The following is a 16,053-nucleotide window of genomic DNA, read 5'->3' on the forward strand; positions in this document are numbered from 1 at the left end:
TGACATTGCTTTGCCTATTAAACAAGGTTCTCACCTACCCACAACAGGGACCTAAGGACTGGTAGCTCCACTCAGGTCACCCAGCCATCTGCGGCAGGGGTCCAAAGAGAACTGGTACCTCCCAGTCCTTACAAACAAAAACCTTGGTTGCCCATGGTCCCTCTGCAGAACACACCCACCAGCATGCTCTAGGGAACACAGATGCATTTTCCTCAGAGACACTTGGGGGTCGGTTCTCAGCCCCCTGCCTTGTTCAGAGCGTGACACCCTGCTGCAATCAGATACCGGTATATACCCCAATCACCCCTGACCCTCTAAGACTGTAAGACACAGCCTGTACCACACACTTGGTATCAGCTACCTGGAAACCTGAGCTGAATTCATACAAGAAAACTGAATGGACTTCTAGACTGATATACCTGATAACAGCTCTAGCCAGCTGGGGACAGGACACCAGAGCTCCAAAGGAGAAAATAATCAAGCTAGCTCACTCAAGCAACCCATAGGGGTATACCAAAACAAAACAAAGCAGGCAGCTATGACACAGCAAGCAAGCATAAACTAATACAATAACTTATAGATGGCTCGGAGGCAACAGTCAGTATCAAATCACATAAAGAAACGGACCATGATCACCTCAACAGGCTCTTAAAACAAAGAATCCAGGGATCTTCCAGATGAAAGTGCATTCCTGTAATTACCAGATGCAGAATACAAAAGTTTAATATGCAGAATACAAAAGTTTAATATACAGAACCCTTCAAGACATCAGGAAGGAAATGAGGCAATACACAGAATAAGCCAAGGAACACACAGGTAAAGCAACTGAAGAAATTAGAAAGATTATTCAGAAACATAATGAAAAGTTTAATAAGCTGGAAAAATCCACAGACAGCAATCAGAAATTCAGAAGATTAACAATAAAATTATAGAATAAGATAACTCAATAGAAAGTCAGAGGAGCAGAATTGAGCAAGTAGAAGCTAGAATTTCTGAACTCAAAGATAAATCACTTGGCACTAATATATTTGAAGAAAAACAGATAAAAGAATTCTAAAGAATGGAGAAACCATGAGAATCATGTGGGACTATATCAAGAGAAATAACCTATGAGTGATTGGAGTACCAGAACAGGGAGGGATAACAGAAAATACAGAGAAAATTGTTGAAGATTTGTTGGCAGAAAACTTCCCTGATATTGTGAAAGATGAGAAGATATCTATCCAAGATGCTCATTGAACTCCACATAAGGTAGATCCTGAAAGAAAGTCACCAAGACATATTATAATCAAGCTTGCCAAAACCAAAGACAAAGAGACAATTATAAGAGCAGTGAGGGATAAAAGAAAAGTCACACACAAAGAAGAGCCAATAAGAATAAACTTGAACTACTCGGCAGAAACCATGCAGGCAAGAAGGCAATGGGATGACATATTTAAAAAATTGAAGGAAAAAAATTGCCTGCCAAGAATCATATATCCATCAAAACTGTCTCTTAAATATGAAGGTGAAATTAAGACATTTCCAGATAAACACAAGTTCAGGGAATTCGTAAAAACCAAACCAAAACTACAAGAAATACTAAAGGGAGTTCTTTGGTTAGAAAATCAATAATATCAGGCGTCTACCCAAGACTAGAACACTGTACAGAGCAACCAGAAGTCAACCCAGACAGGGAAATCCAAAAAAACAAAGCAAGATTAAAAAAAAAAAAAAAAGCCCAACATAGGGTAACAGCGATGTTATTAGGTAAAAGAAGACAACATTAAAATAATAAAGAGAGACTAAGAAATGTAATCATACACCTTCCATATGGAGAGGAAGATACGGCGATACAAAGAAATAAAAGTTAGTTTTAAATTTAGAAGAGTAGGGGTAAATAATAAGGTAACCACAAAGGAGACAAACTATCCTACTCATCAAAATAAAATGCAAGGGAAAAATACAGACTCAGCAAAAACAACATCAACAACAACAAATATGAGGAAAGGACAATATATAAAGAAAATCTACTCACCACATAAAATCAAGTGGGGAAAAAAAAAACTGTCAACAGACAAAAAAAGACGTAAAAATGATAGCACTAAATTCATGCATATCCATAATTACGCTGAATGTAAATGGACTAAATGCACCAATAAAGAGACAGAGAGTGGCAGAATGGAGTAAAAAACAAGATCCATCCATATGCTGCCTACAAGAGACACACCTCAGACTTGGAGACACAAACAAACTAAAACTCAAAGGATGGAAAAAATATATATCAAGCAAACAACAATCAAAAAAGAGCAGGAGTGGCAATATTAATTTCTGAAAAAATAGACTTTTAAGTTAAATCCATCAGAAAGGATAAGGAAGAACACTATATAATGATTAAAGGGACAATACACCAAGAAGATATAACCATATTAAATATTTATGCACTCAATGACAGGGCTGCAAGATACATAAAACAAACTCTATCAACATTGAAAAGTGAGATAGGCAGCTCCACAATAATAGTAAGAGACTTCAACACACCACCTTCGGTGAAGGACAGGACATCAGAAAGAAGCTCAATAAAGACACGGAAGATCTAAATGCCACAGTCAACCAACTTGACCTCGTAGACGTATACAGAATACTCCACCCAACAGCAACCAAGTATACTTTCTTTTGTAGCACACATGGAACATTCTCTAGAATAGACCACATATTAGGTCATAGAGCAAGCCTTAGCAGAATCCAAAACACTGAAATATTATGAAGTGTCTTCTCTGACCGTAAGGCCATAAAAGTGGAAATCAATAACAGGAAAAGCAGGGAAAAGAAATCGAACACATGGAAACTGAAAAACCCTGCTCAAAAAAGACTGGATTATAGAAGACATTAAGGATGGAATAAAGAAATTTACAGCAGTATATCGAGAGGGAACTGCCAGAAATTCAGGATGGTTTCAGAAGAGGATGTGGAAGCAGGGATATCATTGCTGATGTCAGATGGATCCTGACTGAAATTAGAGATACCAGAAGGATGTTTACCGGTGTTTTATTGACTATGCGAAGGCATTCGACTGTGTGGATCATAACAAACTATGGATAACAGTGAGAAGAATGGGAATTCCAGAATACTTTATATGGATCAAGAGGAACCTTTATATGGATCAAGAGGCAGTTGTTTGGACAGAACAAGGGGATACTGATTGGTTTAAAGTCAGGAAAGGTGTGCGTCAGGATTGTATCTTTCACCATACCTACTTAATCTCTTTGCTGAACAAATAATCCGAGAAGCTGGACTATATGAAGAAGAACAGGGCATCAGAATTGGAGGAAGACTCATTAACAACCTGAGTTAGGCAGATGACACAACCTTGCTTGCTGAAAGTGAAGATGACTTGAAGCACTTACTAATGAAGATCAAATACCACAGCCTTCAGCATGGATTACACCTCAACATAAAGAAAACAAAAATCCTCACAACTGGACCAATGAGCAACATCATGATAAACGGAGAAAAGATTGAGGTTGTCAAAGATTTCGTTTTACTTGGATCCAATCAACAGCCATGGAACCAGCAGTCAAGAAATCAAAAGACGCATTGCATTGGGCAAATCTGCTGCAAAAGACCTCTTCAAAGGGTCGAAGATCAAAGATGTCACCCTGAAGACTAAGGTGCGCCTGACCCAAGCCATGATATTTTCAATTGCATCATATGCATGTGAAAGCTGGACAATGAGTGAGGAAGACCGAAGAAGAATTGACGCCTTTGAGTTGTGGTGTTGGCCAAGAATATTGAATATACCATGGACTGCCAAAAGAACCAACAGATCTGTCTTGGAAGAAGCGCAGCCAGAATGCTCCTTAGAGGCAAGGATGGCGAGACTGCGTCTTACATACTTTGGACGTGTTGTCAGGAGGGATGAGTCCCTGGACAAGGACATCATGCTTGGCAGAGTACAGGGTCAGCAGAAAAGAGGAAGACCCTCAACAAGGTGGATTGACACAGTGCCTGCAACAATGAGCTCAAGCATAACAATGATTGTAAGGATGGCGCAGGACCGCGCAGTGTTTCATTCTGTTGTGCATAGGGTCGCTATGAATCCAAACCAACTCAACGGGACCAAACAACAACACCAACAAAGAAATTCATAGAATCCAATGAGAATGAAAACAATTCCTATCAGAACCTTTGGGACACAGCAAAAGCAGTGCTCAGAAGCCAATTTATATCAATAAATGCACACATCCAAAAAGAAGAAAGGGCCAAAATCAAAGAATTATTCCTACAACTTGAACGAATAGAAAGAGAGCAACAAAAGAAACCCACAGGTACCAGAAGAAAACAAATAAAAATTAAAGCTGAACTAAATGAAATAGAAAACAGAAAAACAATTGAAAGAATTAACAAGACCAAAAGCTGGTTTTTGGAAAAAATCAACAAAATTGATAAACCCCTGGCCAAACTGACAAAAAAAAAAAAAAAACAGAAGAGGAAGCAAATAATCCGAATAACAGATGAGATGGGTGATTTTACAACAGACCCAACTGAAATTAAAAGAATCATACCAGATTACTATGAAAAACTATACTCAAACAAATTTGCAAACCTAGAAGAAATGGATGAATTCCTAGAAACACACTACCTACCTAAACTAACACAAACAGAGGTAGAACAACTAAATAGACCCATAACAAAAGAAGAGATTGAAAAAGTAATCAAAAAACTCCCAAAAAAAAAGCCCTGGTCCGGACGGCTTCACTGCAGAGTTCTACCAAACTTTCAGAGAAGAGTTAACACCACTACTACTAAAGGTATTTCAGAGCATAGAAAAGGATGGAATACTACCAAACTCATTCTATGAAGCCACCATATCCCTGATACCCAAACCAGGTAAAGACACCACCAGAAAAGAAAATCATAGACCTATATCCCTCATGAATGTAGATGCAAAAATCCTCAACAAAATTCTAGCCAATAGAATTCAGCAACATATCCAAAAAAATAATTCACCATGACCAAGTGGGATTCATACCAGGTATGCAGGGATGGCTCAACATTAGAAAAACAATTAATGTAATCCACCAAATAAATAAAACAGAAGACAAGAATCACATGATTTTACCAATTGATGCAGAAAAGGCATTTGACAAAGTTCAACACTCACTCATGATAAAAACTCTCAGCAAAATAGGAATAGAAGGAAAATTTCTCAACATAATAAAGGGCATTTATACAAAGCCAACAGCCAACATCACCCTAAATGGAGAGAGCCTGAAAACATTCCCACTGAGATCGGGAACCAGACAAGGATGCCCTTTATCACCACTCTTATTCAACATTGTGCTGGAAGTCCTAGCCAGAGCAATTAGGCTAGATAAAGAAATAAAGGGCATCCAGATTGGCAAGGAAGAAGTCAAAGTATCTCTATTTGCAGATGACATGATCTTATACACAGAAAACCCTAAGGAATCCTCCAGAAAACTACTGAAACTAATAGAAGAGTTCAGCAGAGTATCAGGACACAAGATAAACACACAAAAATCAGTTGGATTCCTCTACACCAACAAAAAGAACATCGAGGAGGAAATCACCAAATCAATGCCATTTACGGTAGCCCCCAAGAAGATGAAATACTTAGAAATAAATCTTACCAGAGATGTAAAAGACTTATACAAAGAAAACTACAGTACACTTTTTCAAGAAACCAAAAGAGACTTACATAAGTGGAAGAACATACCTTGCTCATGGATAGGAAGACTTAACATTATAAAAATGTCTATTCTACCAAAAGCGATCTATACATTTAAGGCAATTCCGATCCAAGTCCCAAGGACATTCTTTAATGAGATGGAGAAACAAATCACCAATTTCATATGGAAGGGAAAGAGGCCCCAGATAAATAAGGCATTACTGAAATGAAGAACAAAGTAGGAGGCCTTACTTTACCTGATTTTAGAACCTGTTACACCGGCACAGTAGTCAAAACAGCCTGGTACTGGTACAACAACAGATACATGTACCAGTGGAACAGAATTGAGAATCCAGACATAAATCCATCCACATATGAGCAGCTGATGTTTGACAAAGGCCCCAAAACAGTTCAATGGGGAAAAGACAGTCTTTTTAACAAATGGTGCTGGCATAACTGGATATCCATCCACAAAAAAATGAAACAAGACCCATACCTCACTCCATGCACAAAAACTAACTCAAAATGGATCAAAGACCTAAATATAAAATCTAAAACGATAAAGATCATGGAAGAAAAAATAGGGACAACATTAGGAGCCCTAATACATGGCATAAACAGTATACAAAACATTACTCACAATGCAGAAGAGAAACTAGATAACTGGGAGCTCCTAAAAATCAAACACCTATGCTCATCCAAAGACTTCACCAAAAGATTAAAAAGACTACCTACAGACTGGGAAAAAGTTTTTAGCTATGACATTTCTGATCAGCACCTGATCTCTAAAATCCACATGGTACTGCAAAACCTCAACTGCAATAAGACAAATAACCCAATTGAAAAATGGGCAAAAGATGTGAACAGACACTTCACTGAAGAAGACATTCAGGTAGGTAACAGATATATGAGGACATGTTCACGACCATTAGCCATTAGAGAAATGCAGATCAAAACTACCATGAGATTTCATCTCACTCCAGCAAGGCTGTCATTAATCCAAAAAACACAAAATAATAAATGTTGGAGAGGCTGTGGAGAGATTGGAACACTTCTACACTGCTGGTGGGAATGTCAAATGGTACAACCACTTTGGAAATCAATTTGGCGCTTCCTTAAAAAGCTAGAAGTAGAACTACCATAAACCACCACCCACTGCCTTCGAGTCAATTCGAACTCATAGCGACCTGATAACTACCATACAATCCAGCAACCCCACTCCTTGGAATATATCCTAGAAAATAAGAGCCTTTACACGAATAGATATATGCACACCCATGTTTATTGAAGCACTGTTTACAGTAGCAAAAGGATGGAAGAAACCAAGGTGCCCATCAACGGACGAATGGATAAATAAAGTATGGTATATTCACACAATGGACTACTACGCATCAATAAAGAACAGTGAGGAATCTGTGAAACATTTCATAACATGGAGGAACCTGGAAGGCTATGCTGAGTGAAATCAGTCAGCTGTAAAAGGACAAATATTGTATAAGGCCACTATTATAAGAACTTGAGAAATAGTTTAAACTGACAAGAAAACATTCTTACGTGGTTACGAGGGGGGGAGGGAGGGAGGGAGATAAGAACTACTTTAGATGAAGGGAAAGAGCACACAATACAGGGGACGTGAGCACAATTGGACTAAACCAAAAGCAAAGAAGTTTCCTGAATAATCTGAATGCTTCGAAGGCCAGCGTAACAGGGGCAGGGGTCTGGGGACCATGGTTTCAGGGGACATCTAAGTCAATTGGCATAATAAAATCTATTAAGAAAACATTCTGCATCCCACTTTGAAGAGTGGCCTCTGGGGTCTTAAACGCTAGCAAGCAGCCATCTAAGATGCATCAATTGGTCTCAACCTACCTGGATCAAAGGAGAATGAAGAACACCAAGGACACAAGGCAATTACGAGCCCAAGAGACAGAAGGGGCCACATGAACTAGTGACTACATCATCCTGAGACCAGAAGAACTAGATGGTGCCTGGCTACAACCAATGACTGCTCTGACAGGGAACACAACAGAGAACCCCTGAGGGAGGAGGAGAGCAGTGGGATGCAGACTCCAATTTCTCATAAGACCAGGCTTAATGGTCTGACTGAGACTAGAATCACCCTGGTGGTCATGGCCCCCAGACCTTCTGTTGGCCCAGGACAGAAACCATTCCCGAAGCCAACTCTTCAGACATGGATTAGACTGGACAATGGGTTGGAGAGGGATGCTGATGAGGAGTGAGCTTCTTGGATCAGATGGACCCTTGAGACTATGTTGGCATCTCCTGCCTGGAGGGGAGATGAGAGGGTGGAGGGGGTTAGAAGCTGGCAAAAAGGACACGAAAAGAGAGAGTGGAGGTAGAGAGCGGCCTGTCTCATAAGGGGGAGAGTAATTGGGAGTGTGTAGCAAGGTGTATATGGGTTTTTGTGTGAGAGTGACTTGATTTGTAAACTTTCACTTAAAGCACAATAAAAATTATTAAAAAAAAAAAGAAAGAAATTGACTCAAAACACACCCTATACTAACCTTGTCTCATTAACCTAGGAATTATAATCTATTCCCAAATGGGATTATAACCACAGGCATAGAAGATTTACAACATATATTTTTGGGGGACACACTTCAAGCCATCAGAAGACCTTTGCAAAATATGACTGTATATCATGGGACCTACATTGAATAGGTTGCTTGGTAAAGTAGAGGGTCAGCAAAAAAGAGCCTCAATGAAATGGCTGTAGCAACGGGCATAACAACGATTGTGAGGATGGCGCAGGACGGGGCAGTATTTCGTTCTGTTGCACATAAGGTTGCTATGAGTCAGAACCAACTCAATGGTACCTAACAACAACAACAACTTCAAATGGGTAGGATAGTGGGTGACCAGGCTGGTAACAAGGCAGCTTTTTTTTTCATTTATAAGAGATAGTGTTTACCAGAGAACACTAAAATACCAAAGGAAAATTCTGGAGCGAATCAGACTAAGAAATGGGTAAGAATTCCTGCAGGAAATACTAAAACCAATAGTAGATTATGACTGTAAAATGATCTAATAGATTATATAGTCCAACTCCTCATTTAAAAAAAAATAAGTAGATTATTAAATAGATTATGTATATATTACATTGTATAAGGAACAACACGAATAACAAGGGAAATACTGCCTTAAGGTGTGAGAAAGGAATACACACCCACTAACTCTGCCCACACACAGAGCAATTCATGGCAAATACACTTTTCTCATGGGAACAGGTAGTGGCCCATCTCCCAAAGGACCTGACTGTTTGGTATTCATTAGCTTGGTGAGATCTCCAAGGGCCAGGTGCTGGCCCCACCCTTGCCAGCTTAGACATCAGATTTACCCCCGCACTGATAGCCGGCCAAGCTCTCAGGAGCTGACTCACATTAATTCCATTCACAGGGCAGGCATAGGGACAAGAGAACACCACTTCATGAATTTACAATAAGATTTATAAATGTCCAGGGCCCAAAATATTCAAAATCATTTTGACCAGCATGTTTTTCTCCCTGTAAACAAATCTGTGTGGGAAGACGAATATTGACCAGAGAAGAATGCTTGTTGAACATGGAATCAGAAATCAGGGAGTCATTTGGAGTTCACTGACATCAGACTAGAGTGGTGGTTTTTGACCTCCCAAGAATTTGACTTAATTGTTCTGGGTTTCAGCCTGGGCATGACTATAGCCTTAAAATCTCCCCAGGTGATTTGAGTGTTCAGCCTATCCTGAGAACCACTGAGCTACGTAGGGTATGCTGATGTACCACCAGTGTTAGGGACTATCTGCTAGATGTTCTTAGGTGAAGGTTCCCTGTCTGAATAGTGATTGGCTACTACCAGTGTCCACCTCAGAGACACTTCTATTTTATGGGTGGCCATGCCTCTGGTTTTTTTAATTCCAATTGCTGATTTTACAGAAGAACAGAGAGGTGAAGTGACTTGCCCAAAGCCACAAAATTAGAGGCAGAATCAGAACTAACGTTACAGTTCTTCTAAACTCAGCTCTGGGCCTCTCCCGCTACACCTGACCTTCTGAGGGACCTACAAGGACCTTATAGTATAGGGATATGGTTTAGGTTGCCTTGAAGGAACTTAGATTTCACAAGCTATGTCAGGTTCCCATAGTTTTCATGTCATCTGTTTTTAGTTTTTTGAGTGTGGGTTGAGGCATATTTGAAGTGATTGGAGTCCAAGCAGATTGCGTGTCCCTCCAACCAGTTCGGTCTTCTCAGCCATTATGTTATTAATTTAGGAACTCCTAATTTCTGGCATGTGCCTGACTCATAAATAGGTGGTAGTTGTTGTTAGGTGCCATGAGGTCAATTTAGACTCATAGCAACTTCATTGTGACAGAGTAGAACTGCCCTGTAGGATTTATTAGGCTGTATTTTTTTTTTTTTTTTTTAATCTTTACAGGAACACATCTCCAGGTCTTTTCTCCCACAGAGCCACTGGGTAAGTTCAAACCACCAATCTTTCAGTTAACAGTCAAATGCTTAACTGTTGTGCCACCAGGGTTCCTTAGCATAAATAGGTAAATTGTGTTAAATCATCACGCAGTAGATGTGAGGTTCTAGAGCCAGAGAAAAGTCTAGACTGAAGATGTCAGTAGAGGTGATCAGGGAAAGCCTCTATCTCCCAGAGTCTGTAAAGCTGACCATACTCCACACATGCAGAGCCTATCTTGTGAAGCCTATTTCAAACACCTGGAGAACATTACCGCCTAGTGGATCATTTTCAAGTGAGGGGAAACTCTTGACTATGGGAGAAAAACATCTCGTTCACATGAAGGTAGTGTAATAGACACTCATTGTTTGTGCGTGATGTGCTTCTAAAGCTCTGATAGGAGATTTTTATAAAGGGCAATCCCTGAAAAAATTGTATTGAAAATGTGGACTTTGTATTAATAAAAGATACAATAAACATGACGTAAAGAATCAGTCTTAGTTACCTAGTGCTGTTATAACAGAAATACCACAAGTGGATGACTTTAGTAAACAGAAATTTATTCTCTCACAGTCCAGGAGGCTAGAAGTCTGAATTCAGGGTGCCAGCTCCAGGGGAAGGCTTTCTGTGTCAGCTCCAGGGACGGTCCTGGCATCAGTCTTCCTCTGGGTCTAGGAGTTTCTCAGGGCGGGGACCCCAGGTCCCATGGAAGCACTCCACTCCTGGCTCTTCTTTCTTGGTGGGAGGAGGTCCCTCTCCTCTCTGCTCACTTCTCTTTTTCATATCACAAAAGAGATTGACTCAAGATACAACCTAATCCTATTGATTGTATCCTGCCTCATTAACATCATAGAGTTTAAGATTTACAACACATAGGAAAATTACATCAAATCACAAAGTGGAGGACAATCACACAATACTGGAAATCATGGCCTAGCCAAGTTGACACACATTTTGAGGGGACATAATTCAATCCATAACATAATCTAAATAAGTGAAAGGTTCAAATCAGTGATATTTTTCCTATACTTCCTTCATGCTACCTTTTTGAAAAAATAATCAAAATGTTATTTATTGCCCCAATGTATATCAAGATATGGTGTGAAGTTAGGACAGATTCAGCCCAACCACCTATACCTGCTATTAGAGTGTAAGGTCATTTCTGCTTGACTTGATGACCCAGCAGCACTACAAAATTTCGGAGTGTCCTGGGAACCATCAAAGCAAGATTAAATTCTGTTCTGAGTAGTTTTTATGTAAATTTTACTTTTGTAGTCTAAATTTTTCAAAATTAGTAATCCGTGCATGATGTGTGCTCTCAGTTGAACCAAATATTCATCCTATTTACAACTATTTGGCTGTTGTTTATTTGTATTTTGGTGTAGAACCCTCTCGATCACACTCTCCTCAGACATACATCCATTAAACCTGAAAAGTTTTTATGGCCCTTCTTACTATTTATTCTTTCAGGAAGGTACAGATAGATATTTTATTACTTTATTTATTTTTAGCTTTTTCATTATCTTCAATTGAAGCATGGGAACCTTTAAATTGTTTTTTAATTTTTTTATCATTAGTATTTGAAGGTCATTCTTTAAGTCAGAATTTTGTCCATAATGGCCTGATGTGCTAAAAAGGAGATAAGCATTATTTTCCTGATTTTAGGGCAAGAAACATGAGGGCTGTGTTTTAACAAAAGAGTTCCTCTTCTCCAGTTTCTTCAGCTAATTAAAACGAAACAATGGACCAAATTTCTGAGTCCTTGTTAATCAAAGGGTAGTATCAGTTTGGAGGATCAAATTTTTCTGTTCCTTCTCCCCATTTCCGTAGATACAAAGGCAAATTCTTTAAAAAAATGAAATTAAATTGGGATAAATCTCAGTATCAGTCACGTAAGATTATAGAACTCATCAAAGAAAGTTAGGATAAGGGATAATTAATAGAAAAGTTAGGGAATGAGAAATATGTGGTGGGTGATATAGCTCCCAAACATGTACCTATCCATGGCAGACATCAATAATCAATTATTGAGCCTAAATGTGGTCCAACAGATCTTTTCCACACAATGCCCCCAGCAGCCACTACCAAGTGGCTAATCTAATCACCTTACCTTAAGAAGAACATTGAGGCCCCTAAAGGTAAAGTGATTTGCTCAAGGTTACTCAGTAATTGGCAGAGCTGGGGTTAGAACCCCTATTCTGTATAATGTAAACATCCATTCTCTTATAAGCCTTGAATCAGTTGACAATGGTCCAGAATCCAGCAATGGCACACAAGAAATGGATGAACCATTTCTACCTTGATAGACAGACCAAGTCCTATGGTATCAAGAAATCCAAGGAAGCAGCCTGGGACCAACAGCAGAACGTTGCTGTTCCTCCTCCTTTTCCACAGAAAAGGCAGGGGATAAAGAGGAGGAAAGTGAAGAATCTTCCAGAGGCCTTATAAATTGTGGAAACTGTCGCACTAGGTAGCTGGGAAAGAAGTTGTTCCTATACAGGTAGCAGTCCACAAGAGGGGGCACCCTCTCTATTTGTTCAGGTTCCCACAGCCAGGGTTTGTCAGGTCTGCGGACACTATTCACTTATTTAAAAAAAAAAAAAAAAAAAACTTTTTAGACTCTAGCCTAGAACTGGTGGTAACAAAATGATATGTTTGAGGTGGGACTTTGATTGGACATGGGGAATTAAGTAGGAAGTCACCAAGATGAGTCGTTTGGGTGGTCATTAAGTTGTTCCTGAGAAATCAGAGAACCCAAGGCTGTTGCCATACCAGCTTCAAGAATCTCAGAGAAAGATGTTTGGTTGAGAGGGGAGGTGTGAAATGGGTTTGGCTTCAAATGAGCTAAAGCTGATTGAGTTTCTCCTGCCTTTCTCTTTGAACTGTGGGTGGAGTTTACGGTCCCCGTAATTCAAAGTGAAAATTGGTGTGCAGCAAAGCTCTCTCAGACAGCCCCTGGAGACCTGAAGTCAAGGCCTTGGGTGCTTTTAAAGGACCAGGAGGAAAGGGGGCAAATGGCCCAAAGGCAGATTTTGAACTTAATTCGTTTTGATCCAGGCTTAACAGCCCCCTAAAAAGTGCCACTAAACCTTTCTTGGACAGGAATGGACTTTAAGATGTAAATATAAGCAGCAGTCTGAGGCACTGGAGAGAATTAAGAGCAATTAGGGAGAAAAATGTTGAAGACTCAGGACAGTAAAACCAATTTTCCTTCCCAAAAGAGGGTAGGTGAGGAGAAATCTTTCCAGCTGGGATTGTCTAAGTATGGATACATTTTAGAGTTAAACATTCACCTTCCTTAGACTTCAATGGTTGGCAAATATAATGGCCGTGGGATGAAATAAAATGAGGGGAGGTGCATGAAACCAATTTGGCAAAGGCGGCTGTTTATAGGCCCCTGGGCATTGCACTGCCAATTGACACACAGCTTTTGGTTTGCCAACATACTCATGCATGAATATCAGAAAAGGAACAATGATTCCATAGACATTTCCAGCCCTTTGTTAGGAATTTCTTTGGGGAGTATCTCTTTTTTCCATGGTGGAAGGACGAGAAACTCAATTAATATGCTGAGAGACGTAGAGGAACGGTTACCTTTGTTGCTGTTTTTATGGAAGCATTACCATGTGCTAAGCACGTAAGCAATTTACACATACTTTCTCATTTTCATTCTCACAACACTCCATGGATGCTAGTCCCATGTTCTAGTGAGAAAATTGAGTCTCAGAGAAGTCAGGTTCCCAGCCAATGACTGCCCAGGGAATGAGAGCCAGAATTGAGATTAGAAGTCAAGTATGCTCAATACCATACATGTAGGCCTGACCAGGGTTTCTTACCCAGGAGATTATAACCTTTCAGTGGTTCCATCAGGGAAATCAATTTAATGGAGAAGTCAGCATAAAAAAAAAAAAGAAAGAAAACAAAATATTGGAGAATGTTGCATATAAAAGGTTACCATACATAGTAAGTATGGGTTTGTGATACATTTGTTTCTCTTATATATACACACATACATGGTATCTTTGGTTGTAGTATGAACTTGATTTCTTATTGTGGATCATTGTGAAAAATTTTAAAGCCACTGCTCTAAACCACTTGGTAGTAGGCTCCCATAGGTGGATGGGAGCTATTAGACCTGCTTACCAGTCTTTTACGGAAGAACTGAGTAGACAGAGCAAAGAGTAGACTCCTCGGAAAGCACTAAGGATAAAGATTCCAAGAATTCTTTATTAGTTTTTACTTCTAGAGAAGGGGATCAACAAATGTTTTTCTTAAAGGGCCAGATAGTAAAAACTTCAGGCTTGTTTGCCAGATAGTCTCTATCATAACTACTCAATTCTGCAAAAGCAGTCATAGACAATATGGAAATGAATGGGTGTGCCTGTGTTCCAATAAAACTTTATTTACAAAAACAGGCATCTGCCCTACAGGCAGTATTTTGCTGACCCCTGCTTTATCCTCTTGGATAAAGAAAGTACTTGCATTGCCATAGTCTAGGCCTATAGCAAAGAAACCCTGGTGGCACTGTGGTTAAGCACTCGGCTACTAACTGAAATGTTGGCAGTTCAAACTCACCAGCTGCTCTATGGGAGAAAGATGTGGCAGCCTGCTAGCAATTGTATGCCTCTGAATTATAAGGACCATCCCAATTTAAAATTATCATTCCCCAATTAGATGTTCATATTTTTGCTTTGGAAGACATGGTTATCATTCCTATGTTGGGTGTATTGGTTATCCATTGCTGCATAAAAAATTACCCCAAAACTTTGTAGCTAAAAATCTTGTTGTTGTTAGCTGCCATTAAGTCGACTCTGACTCACGGAGACCTCATGTACAACATCATCATCGCCAGCATGTTAGTGTACATCCTTATGCTACTGTCCCAATCCATCTCACCAAGGGTCTCCCACACCCTCTTTGGCCCTCTACTTCATTAAACATGATGTCCTCCTCTAGTGATTGATCCCTCCTGATGATATGTCCAAAGCAGGCAAGCCGGGCAGTGTTCTGTTGTAATCCATAAGGTTTACATTGGCTAATTTTCAGAAGTAGATCTTTAGGCCTTTCTTCCTAGTCTGTCTTAGTCACCAGCCAGTGAGTGACCCTGCTGGTATTTGAAATACCAGTGGCATAGCTTCTAGCATTATAGCAACACACAAGCCACCACAGTAAAACAAAATGATCAACGGGTGGCGGAGCTTAAAACAGCAAACATTATCTCATAGTTTCTGTGGATCAGGAATCCAGACCTAGCTTAGCTGAGTACCTCTTCCTCAAGGTCTTTCACAAGGCTGCAATCAAGGTATCATCTGGGGCAATGTTCTCATCTAAAGGCTTGGCTAAGGGAAGATCAGCTCGTGCGTATTGTCGTTGACAGAATTAAGTTCCTTAGAAGTGTCTCTTGTCCCAGGCCGTGTGGACCCCTCCACAGGACAACTCAAACATGGCAGCTGGCTTCCATCAGAGGGAGAAAGCAAGAAAAGAAGAAAAGGCAAGCAAGATCAAAGCTACAGTTCTTTCGTAACCTAATCTCAGAAGTGACATCCCATCACTTCTTCTGTATTATGTTAGAGGTAAGTCACTAGGTTCAGCTCACACTCAAGGGGAGGAGATTACACAAATTGTGAACACAAAGAACCAGAGACCACTGGGAATCCTTTTAAAGGCTGCTGTGGGACAAAGAGAGGAGCCCTGGTGGCATAGTGGTTAAGAGCTCGGCTGCTAACCAAAAGGTCGGCAGTTCAAATTCACCAGCCACTCTTTGGAAACCCTGTGGGGCAGCTCTACTCTGTCCTGTAGGGTCGCTATGAGTTGGAATCGACTTGACAGCAATGGATTTTTAACTAAGCCTAGGAGCCCTGGTGGCACAATGGTCAAAGCACTTGGCTGCAAACCTAAAGTTCAGCATTTTGAATCTACAAGCT

At 40.0% G+C, this 16,053-nt stretch overlaps 1 protein-coding gene across 1 annotated transcript in view; it reads left to right on the forward strand.

The window, feature by feature from the left end:
• The window catches only part of UBE2U (ubiquitin conjugating enzyme E2 U), a 206,790-nt gene extending 191,213 nt beyond the window's left edge, over positions 1 to 15,577 (forward strand). The window contains exon 8 of the mRNA XM_049879486.1: positions 15,540 to 15,577. The gene's annotated coding sequence lies outside the window, so the exon portion shown is untranslated. The remainder of the gene's footprint in view (positions 1 to 15,539) is intronic.
• Positions 15,578 to 16,053: the final 476 nt, after the last annotated feature.

Source organism: Elephas maximus, chromosome 3 (assembly GCF_024166365.1).
Source record: "Elephas maximus indicus isolate mEleMax1 chromosome 3, mEleMax1 primary haplotype, whole genome shotgun sequence".
In the NCBI taxonomy this organism is placed as follows: domain Eukaryota; kingdom Metazoa; phylum Chordata; class Mammalia; order Proboscidea; family Elephantidae; genus Elephas; species Elephas maximus.